We start from the raw sequence: 9,382 nt of genomic DNA on the forward strand, positions 1-9,382 counted from the left end.
TATTCTTTCTTTCCAACTCACATAATTTGATCCATTAAACATTGGAGGTCTAATAGCAGTTTGTCCTTCAAAAAATATGGCATTGTTGGTTGTCATATTTACTCCTAAATCGCTTGAGCTTAATCTCTAGGAGACCAAACTCTGATACCAATTGTAAGGATTGAAGACAACTTAAGAGGGGTAAATTAGGTTGATTAAAAACCTAATTAAGTTATGACACTTTTTCCTCAATATGAAATTTACCCTCTTTTCTAAGTGATCACACAATGAATCAATTAATGAATGAACAAAATCACTTGAGAGAAGTAGAAGAGATAAGCAATGTAAAGATCACAAATGTAACAATAAGTAAATAAAAAGGAAAGAATCGCAAACCAATTAACTACCCAACTCCCCTTGAGATTGTAGATTAATTCAAACAAATTTCTTCAAATTGATGAATTACAATCACTCTTGTATACAAAAGAAAGTTCACTTCCTCCTTACCCCGAACTCCACTCGATCAAATTAGAAAGTTTTGCTATCACTCAGGACAACCCTCACAGAGCTCACTCACAAATGAAAAGTTTACAATGAACCTCACACCACTAAAACTACAAATTTTCCTTGGAGAGTGTTTTTTTACTAAAACTACTCTAGATCTTTTATATCTTCAGTGTGCAAAAGTTATTTGAAAATTCTGACCATGCTCTATTTATAGGAGACCAAAAAGGTGATTTATTAATGCTTCCAACAGATAGAAAGCAGCTGAACAGTCAACTAGCCATTGGAGTATCGGACGTCCGGTACTATCCAAGCATGCGTTCGACAGCAGGCAGTGAGTTTGCAAAATCTTCTTCAATTCTATCGGACGTCCGGTATTATCTTTGTGAGCGTCCTACAGGTTTCGTCAAATTTAAACGATCCTATCGGACATCCGATCGAGGTCAGTGAGCCAGGGAAAATGTCTTATTTCCTTCGGACGTCCGGTGGTGGAGTTCTTCATGTGTCCGAAGTTGCGCAATGATTATCGGACGTCCGATCCAGTCTTCACGAGCGTCCAACAGCTTTCAGCACTCTTTGTCTCTTTTAATTGTACTTAATCTTTGAATCTGATTTGTTTCATTGTTGAAAAGATCTTTGAGGGGATATTAGTACTGTCCATTTGTTTTGTAAATATCAAAAAATAGGGATCAAAATCAACACTTTGTTTTACTAATAATCTGTTAATGGTGTTTATTCTTCTATGTTGGTCTGGATTTTACTTGAAGTCTTGGTTTTACTGGAAGTCAAAAAGATCTAAAAATAATTGAGATACGTAAATAATTACTAATTTTAATGTTGGAGATCTTAGATTTGAAAGTTATGACTTTTTATTATTGGTGGAGATTAATGATTATCTTATATTTGAAATTATTGTTGTGTAAACTGTAAAGCATTTACTTTTAAGACTTGTAATCATAATTTATAACTATTTATATTCATCTTCTTCTTTATTTTTTGTCAAACTATAGGTAAAAAATGCTATATGTTTATTAATAATTTACTTAGTTGATATCATTTAGGTTGTACAAAGCTATATATGAATTTCAAATTAATTAATTTAGTTAATTTGGGAATTTTTGTTGGGATCTTACGAACCTACGATCCGATCTTGTGAAACTAAAATCGATCCTATATAGGATCCCAATTTTGCAAACCTTAGTTTCATCTACAGTTGTAAGATTTCAAAACCATTAGTGAATATAATTCAGTCATGTTCAGAATTACCTCTCAATTAAAATTATGTGATGAAAATGTAACTGATGAGGATATGTTAGAAAAAATATTTTCCACTTTTCATGTCTTGAATGTGCTTCTGCAGCAGTAATATCGAGAGAAAGGATTCAAAAGATATTAAGAACTTATTGCATGTCTTTTGCTAGCTAAACAAAATAATGAATTATTATTGAAAAATCATGAGTTTTGATCAATAGGTGCTAATCCATTCTTTGAAGTGAATGTAACTCAATCTTCACATTCTAGACATGACAATGGTCGTGGAAGAGGCCGTGGACGTGGCCATGGTTGAGGTCGTGGACGCGGTCATGGTAAATATATGTCTTATCACCATGACCATAATCACGGTAAGAAACAAAATAACCGCTAGAAGTTGGTTGACAAGAAAAATAATGAGAAGAAAAACCATGAAGATAAATGCTACATATGTGACATGGAAGGCCATTAGTCCCATACCTATTGTACGGCGGAATATCTTGTTGAACTTTACTAGGCATCATTGAAAAGAAAAGATAAAATGGCGAGACAAATTTCATCCATCAAAAGAATATTTGTGATGATGATGATGTCTATACTGATTTAACACATCTTGAGGTGGCCGATTTCTTTGCACTTCTTGAAAATGCAAAATGACCATCCTGAAGATGTAAAATGATGTGACAAATACACAATAAATGTTTAAATTTTGGTTCTTTTATTATTTTCACATCTTTATGTAATTTACTTTATGAGTTATGTAATTTATGGACTTTATTAATGTTTATTTTTATTTTCTTTGTTATTTCTTCCTGAAGAAGAAATGGATGCCAAATATTTGGAATTAAATAATGGTGATGATGACATTTGTATCATTGATAGTGCAACTATGCACACCATATTTAAACATAAAAAGTATTTTTTCCATTTGGATATGGAGAAAATAAATGTCAATACTATATGTGGTAGTGCCAAATTGATTGAAACCTCTGGAAAAACCACTATATTTCTCCCTAAATGAACTAAAATTGCGATCAATAATGCACTACTCTTTACTAAGTTTCGAAAAAATTTGTCAAGTTTTAAAGATATCTGTCGAAATGGATATCATATCAAAACCATGAATGAGACAAATGGTGAATATTTATTAATTACAAATATTACTTTCGAAAAGAAATATGTTTTAGAAAAGTTGCCTTCACTTTCCTCTAACTTATATTATACAAAAATAAGTGCAACTAAAATACATCACCTAGTAGACTAGAAGTATAGTATTCCAATGACTTTATGATTTGGCATGATTTGCCTTGGACATCCTGGTTCCATAATGATGACGCGAATAATAAAAAATTCATATGGTCATTCATTAAAAGGTCAAAAAGTGTTAAATTTTAATGAATTCTCATGTGTTGCTTGCACTCAAAGAAAATTAATTACTCCCTCCATTCCATTGAAAGTGTCATACTTTCTTTTTTGAACTGTCCCAAAATGTTTGACATGTTTAACATTTCAAACTAGTTTAAACTGTGAAGTCCCATTTCCACTCTCCACTAATGATGTGATAATGCATGTGCTAGTTGGCCCACAAATTGATGTATGGTCCCAAAGGACATCCAAATGTCCCAACCTGTACTATGTTTGACTTTCGGCTCTAGCAAAATTCTTGGTTCCGACTCCAGCCAAATTCATCACCAAGAAAGTGTATATGGCTCTTTCAAAATCCAATTGAAGACTGGTTTTGTTATCAAGAGGATAATTTTGATTTTTTGCCATAAATAGAATATTGAGATGACTTAATTAGTGATTTTCTTTTGAAAGCTTTCAATTTTTAAATTATTTTCATATGCACTAAATTGTTAAGAATGATCAACTTTCACAAAAAAAATCCATATTGAAAGCAAGAAAATAGTGTAAAAATAGGTGAATAATTTTAGATTGACCCAAAAACTAAACGAGCAAAATAATAAGGGCATGTTATTCTAGTTGGAGAAAAAAACAACTACACTCACTACTAAATTTTATTAAAATGTAGTCTATGGAAGTGTTAGTTCTACGCATTTTTCTTTAATATTCCAAAATGCAAAAACAGATATTCTACCAACCAAAGAGCAAAAGAATGCAAACCAATGCAAGATTTCCACTTTATGGAATAAGGCTATGGATAGTTTCAAAAACTCCAACAAAAGTAGTACTCCAATGTCTATACATGTACACAGCTTCACTCAGCATTGCATATTTTCCCTTTTGTACAAAAGTCATACTACTACTACTAACATCAAGCTAACTTCACAGAGCTATTCTAAAATCTTGTAAACTGAAATACAAGCAATCAATCCAAAAACCACTAGTACATAAAAGTGCTTCTATATTCTTTGCCCAATCAAAAGCTTGCACCACAAAATCAAAAGGCTTGGATTGCTTTACTTCAACCATTTGCCAAAAGATGAGATAGGACATAACTTAGTGAAAAACAACAAATAAAGATGCTCCAGACCAAGGTGAACAAGAATAGCTAAACAAATGAACATTGAGTACATGTGCATTTTGCACATTAGAACACCCATACCATTTTGTTCAAAAAACATAATTAGTACAGTCTAAATACCTACAAATATAAAAAGAAAGAACACTAGTTAGTTTAAACAACCATACATACAAGAAGTTGGAGATAAAAAATCTTAAAGAACAAAAAAGCTTCATAAAATCTGACCTGTCCAGTGAAGATAATCATGCTTGCATATGACTTAGAACTTGATTCACAAGTTCTTTTTCACATTCTATATGTAGTGAAAGACAACCTTCTTCATTAAATGGTGCCTCCCAATGTGTGGCACTTTATAGTTATTTCCCCCAAAATTTTTCATCACTTCTACCACACATGATTATAATGTTAAGAAAACATTGTTCAGACTTTCACTTGATAATTGATCAAATGACTTTTCCACAGCAAGAATTAGCTCATCAATTGACATGGGTGCTTCTTGATGTTGCAAGGATTGTATAGCTCTAAAATATCCTAAGTCAAGGACATTCATGTTCGGAATGTTAGGAGGCTGAAATGACAAGTGAATATCAAATCCGTCCCTAGAAGCAACTTCAATAAATTCAGGATCAGTGGGATCCTTATGTGGTTTTGCATTATCCTGTTTGATCAAAATTTCAGTAACACTACCACCATCCCGTGGCCATTTAGCATGTATTGCAGGCAAAACTTGTTCAATTAAACATCTCCTATACACTTCCTTAGTCATTGAAAATATTGGCTTAGTCTCTAATATACCTGCCATACGATTTTACTACTCCTCTTTGCTGGTTCTTTGAATGCAAAAGAGAAAATCCCAACTTTCCCATCAAATGTTGGGTTACCAAAGCAATCAAAATGTCGTCAAGCAATAGTAGCTAGGAACATAACTTTCACAATGAACTTTTTGCTCTTACATGTCCTAAGAGGTTGCTCTTCTTAATGAGGAAGATAATACTTTTCATATTCTTTAGTCATGTAAAACCACTTTTCATCAATATGCACAACATTAAACATACTCATAAACATTGGATTGGTATTGAGACTTTCTGGTTCAAGCATTGACAAGCAAAAGTTATGCCTTACTTGTTTATTCTGATATGTCAATTGTGGTTTGAGTACATTTGAGTGTGGCCTTATAACACCTTCTTTAATTCATCGGTGAAGGGTTGATTTGGGCACTTTCATTTCACTGGAAAGTGACCAGATGTTTGTCCGGTGTCGAAGAGGAATTGCCATGATCAAAGTAAAATCAATCTCCACTCGTTTTCTTCCACATCTTTTAGGAAATCTGAGTGACACATCAACTCTTCCATCTGTAAAAGTAATTGCTGCTAGCTTCCAAATTCTATGGACTGTCCTAACACTTGTTTTAAATAGACTTGCAACATTCCTGATCGTTCCCTTTACCGGCATTACTTTCTTGTCATAAAGCTTCAAAAATCATTTGCCTTTCTTGATTAATTAATCTCTTCGTAGAATTGTTAGTTTCAAAATCATTCAAAGTATCCATATTTCTTTTAAAAGTCACATCTGAAATAGGGTGTAAAAAAGAAGAAACAGAATGTAAAAAAAAAAAAAAAAGAAACGGACTTCATATATAAAGGTACAATTTAGTGGTAAAATTCCATTATATAATTTAAAATAGACATTTCAAGACTTTGTTTTTGGAGCAATCCACCAAAACCCAAATTTTTAGTAAATAATTTAGCGACAAACTTTAAGAAATTATAGAAAAAATAATCAATAAATAAACATTGAAAAAGTTTAAAAGATCTAGCCTTTCTTACATGAGAAAATAGAAAAAAAATCCATTAAAAAGAAAGAATAAAAGACAATTAACTAACCTTTCAATCTCAATTGTTATCAACTCTGGATTAGAAATTTACTTCGTATCCTTCCAATGCTTCTCTCTCAAACTGGAGCACCAAAATTGTAATCAAAGGCGAAGACTTTCAAGTGAATATGGAGTATGAGAAGAGGGAATTTGTAGTTGTTTCAGAGAAATTATTGTAGTTTAATTTGCAGCAATTGAATGGCTAATACAGAGAATCAAAGAAGAAGATTTTGATAAGGAAACTAATTTTTGCTATAAGACGATTTTGATAAGGAAACCAATTTTTTGTGGTTGAAACAAAAGAGTGCTTTTTGGTGGGTCCCGTTTTGGCCCATTTGTTTCTTGAATGAAGAAAATTTTGATAAGGAAACCAATTTTTTGTGGCTGAAACAAAGGTGTGCTTTTTTATGGGTCCTACTTTGACCCATTTGTTTCTTGGACGAGTCAATGAAATGTAAAGGGCAAACTTGGAACAAACGAGTTTACAGATAAGTGGATGTTACTGTGCATAAAAGGCGATGTTCCCGAAGTGCGACAGGCTTTGCGGGACAGAGGGAGTATTAAACCATCAGCATCCAAAGTAGGAATTGAATTTCCTGCATTTTTAGAATAAATTCATGGTGATATATGTGGTCATGTAAATCCACCATTTGGACCATTCAGATATTTTATGGTGCTAATTAATGCATCAACAAGATGGTCACATGTATGTTTATTATCTACTCCCAACTTGGCGTTTGCGAGATTGCTTGCTCAAATAATTAAATTGCGAGCACAATTTTCTGATTATCCAATTAAGAGAATTCGTCTAAATAATACTGGTGAATATTCATCACATGTTTTTTATGATTATTGCATGTCAATTGGAATAACTGTTGAACATCCTGTAACTTATATTCACACACAAAATGGTCTAGCCGAATCATTTATTAAACGGTTACAATTAATTGCTAGACCATTGCTAATGAGATCTAAACTCTCACCTTCTACTTGGGGACATGCCATATTACATGCAGCAACACTTGTGAGAATTAGATCGACAAGTTATAATATTTATTCCCCCCCTTCAATTAGCGTTTGGTGATACGCCCAGTATTTTTCATTTGAGAACTTTTGGTTGTGTAGTCTATATTTCAATTGCACCACCCCAAGATACTAAATTGGGCCCCCAACAAAGATTGGAGATATATGTCGAGTATGAATCACCTTCTATAATTAAATATGTTGAACTATTTACTGGTGATTTATTTATTGTAAGATTTTTAGATTTTCATTTTGATGAATCATATTTTTTGACTTCATAGGGAGAAAAGGATCAATCGAAAAAGAAAATCATTTGAAAATTATCATTAAATTTCCTTGATTCGTGTACAAAATAATGTGAATTAGAAGTTTAAAAGATTATTTATTTGCAAGACATTGCAAATCAATTACTAGATGCTTTTAGTAAAGCCAAAAGAGTCACTAAATCATATATTTCTGTAGAAAATGCTCCAATTAAAATTGATATCTCAAAAGGACAAATTACAAGTGCTAATGAATCTAAAGCGTGTTTGAAGCATGGAAGACCTCTTGGTTCTAAAGATAAAAATTCTTGAAAGAAAAGATAATTAAATAACAATAAAATTAAGGAGTCACTAATTGATCATAGATTTCAAAATACTGCAAATGACAAAATTCAACCTCCTGAAGAGCATACCCTTGAGGAGGATGAAATTATTGAAACTTCAACAAATTTTGTCACTACAGAAAAAAATTGGAACCGAAAGAAAATAATTGTTGATGATATTTTTGCATGTAATATAGCACTTGAAATTATGAAAGAAGATGAGGATCATGAACTTTGATCGGTTGATAACTGTCAGCGAAGAAATGATTTATCGAAATGGAAAGATACTATTCAGTCCAAATTAGACTTATTGGCTAAAAGAAAAGTTTTTGGACCTGTAGTCCAAACACTTAAAGGTATAAGCAATTGTAGAAAGGATATTAGCTAGATAAGCAATTGCACAAGATTTGGGGTAGGGGAGAGAAAAAAGAGCAAGAATTCTGGAAAAAAGTGATGAACAAGCTGGTGAACCAGCCTTGTTCAAATCAATTTTCTCACTCGATTTAGGGAGATTTAGCTAGATCTTTTTTGTCTACTAACTCTATAATCATAGTAGAGAACGTCTTCTATTGAAAAATTCTGGAGAAAACCTCTCTAAAGCTGTGAAATTCTCGATCAATGTCGCGCATTCGCCATTTCTTGAAACCCAAAACTCTTCATTTCAACAAGAAGAACTTCACGAATTTCAAACTTTGGTAGTGTATCACGGTTTATTCTGACTTGAAACCGTTAGAGGAGTTTTAGGTAACCTTACTTGATAATTTTCTTTTGTTTTATATGATATTTGTCTAGTTTTTTTTTTGAAATTTTTTCTTCCATTTCTTAGTTGATAAGGGTGATTTCTTTTGGGATGTTTTGGCCTAAGATTTGTCATGTTTCTTTCCCTTTTAGATCCATGTAGGTCATTGGTATGAACTTTTATGAAACTTTGTTGAGTTTTCTTTGTGAAAAGTAGAAAGTTGAGATGTGAGTTTTTTTTTCTTTGAACTTGTTTCTTTTTGTACAAAAATACAATGCTTTCAAGATGATTTTGACGCTACAAGCGTGTTAAATGATGAAAGGAGTTAGTAGATGTAAATAGTTGAACTAAAAAATCACCGAAAATTTTTCCAACGAAGTTCTGGCCATTTGGTCGGAAATTTTGCAGAATCCGACAATGTTACAATGGTTTGGGCAAAGATGACATGGTCCTTCATTTGTTTTTGTTACGTTTTTTTCCTTTTTAGTTTCTTTATTTTATTTAATTTTTGTTTTTCATGAAGGATGTGAATGAATTCATTTGTAGTATTAGTTTTGGGCTATCTAGCATGGCGAAGTTATTGATTTTAGTGTGGGCTTGGTTTCTGTTTTACTCTACTGAAATTTGGACTTCATCAGTGACTAGAGCATAGTTTTATTTGGGCTCTAAGTTTGAATTACTTTGATTTGGACCTAGACTTGTTTGTGTATTTTAGCTTAGACTAGCATGTGACAGATCTTGGGTGGTATACTAGGTTTTTAACTGGGCCAAGGTGTCATGGCCCATATATTAGCCTTGTTGATGTTAGAGTTTCAATTAAAGAAGCAGGAACCAAAAATTTCTTTTATTTTTATTTTTATTTTCTTTTTCTTTCTCTTAATATCTAGTCTAAGACATTTTTGTATATTTTAGGCATCTTCTAATTTTTTTTTCCTTTTTTCT

The 9,382-nt window shown here is 32.3% G+C and overlaps 1 long non-coding RNA gene across 1 annotated transcript; it reads right to left on the bottom strand.

Moving 5' to 3' along the window:
• Nucleotides 1–3,849: 3,849 nt before the first annotated feature.
• Nucleotides 3,850–6,421, bottom strand: LOC140013217 (uncharacterized). The gene is made up of 2 exons (XR_011820289.1): nucleotides 6,103–6,421; nucleotides 3,850–5,571 (listed from the first exon to the last, which is right to left on the bottom strand). It is a non-coding gene; the product is annotated as an uncharacterized lncRNA (long non-coding RNA).
• Nucleotides 6,422–9,382: the final 2,961 nt, after the last annotated feature.

The sequence above is a fragment of the Coffea arabica genome, chromosome 8c (genome assembly GCF_036785885.1).
Source record: "Coffea arabica cultivar ET-39 chromosome 8c, Coffea Arabica ET-39 HiFi, whole genome shotgun sequence".
Classification (NCBI taxonomy): Eukaryota; Viridiplantae; Streptophyta; class Magnoliopsida; order Gentianales; family Rubiaceae; genus Coffea; species Coffea arabica.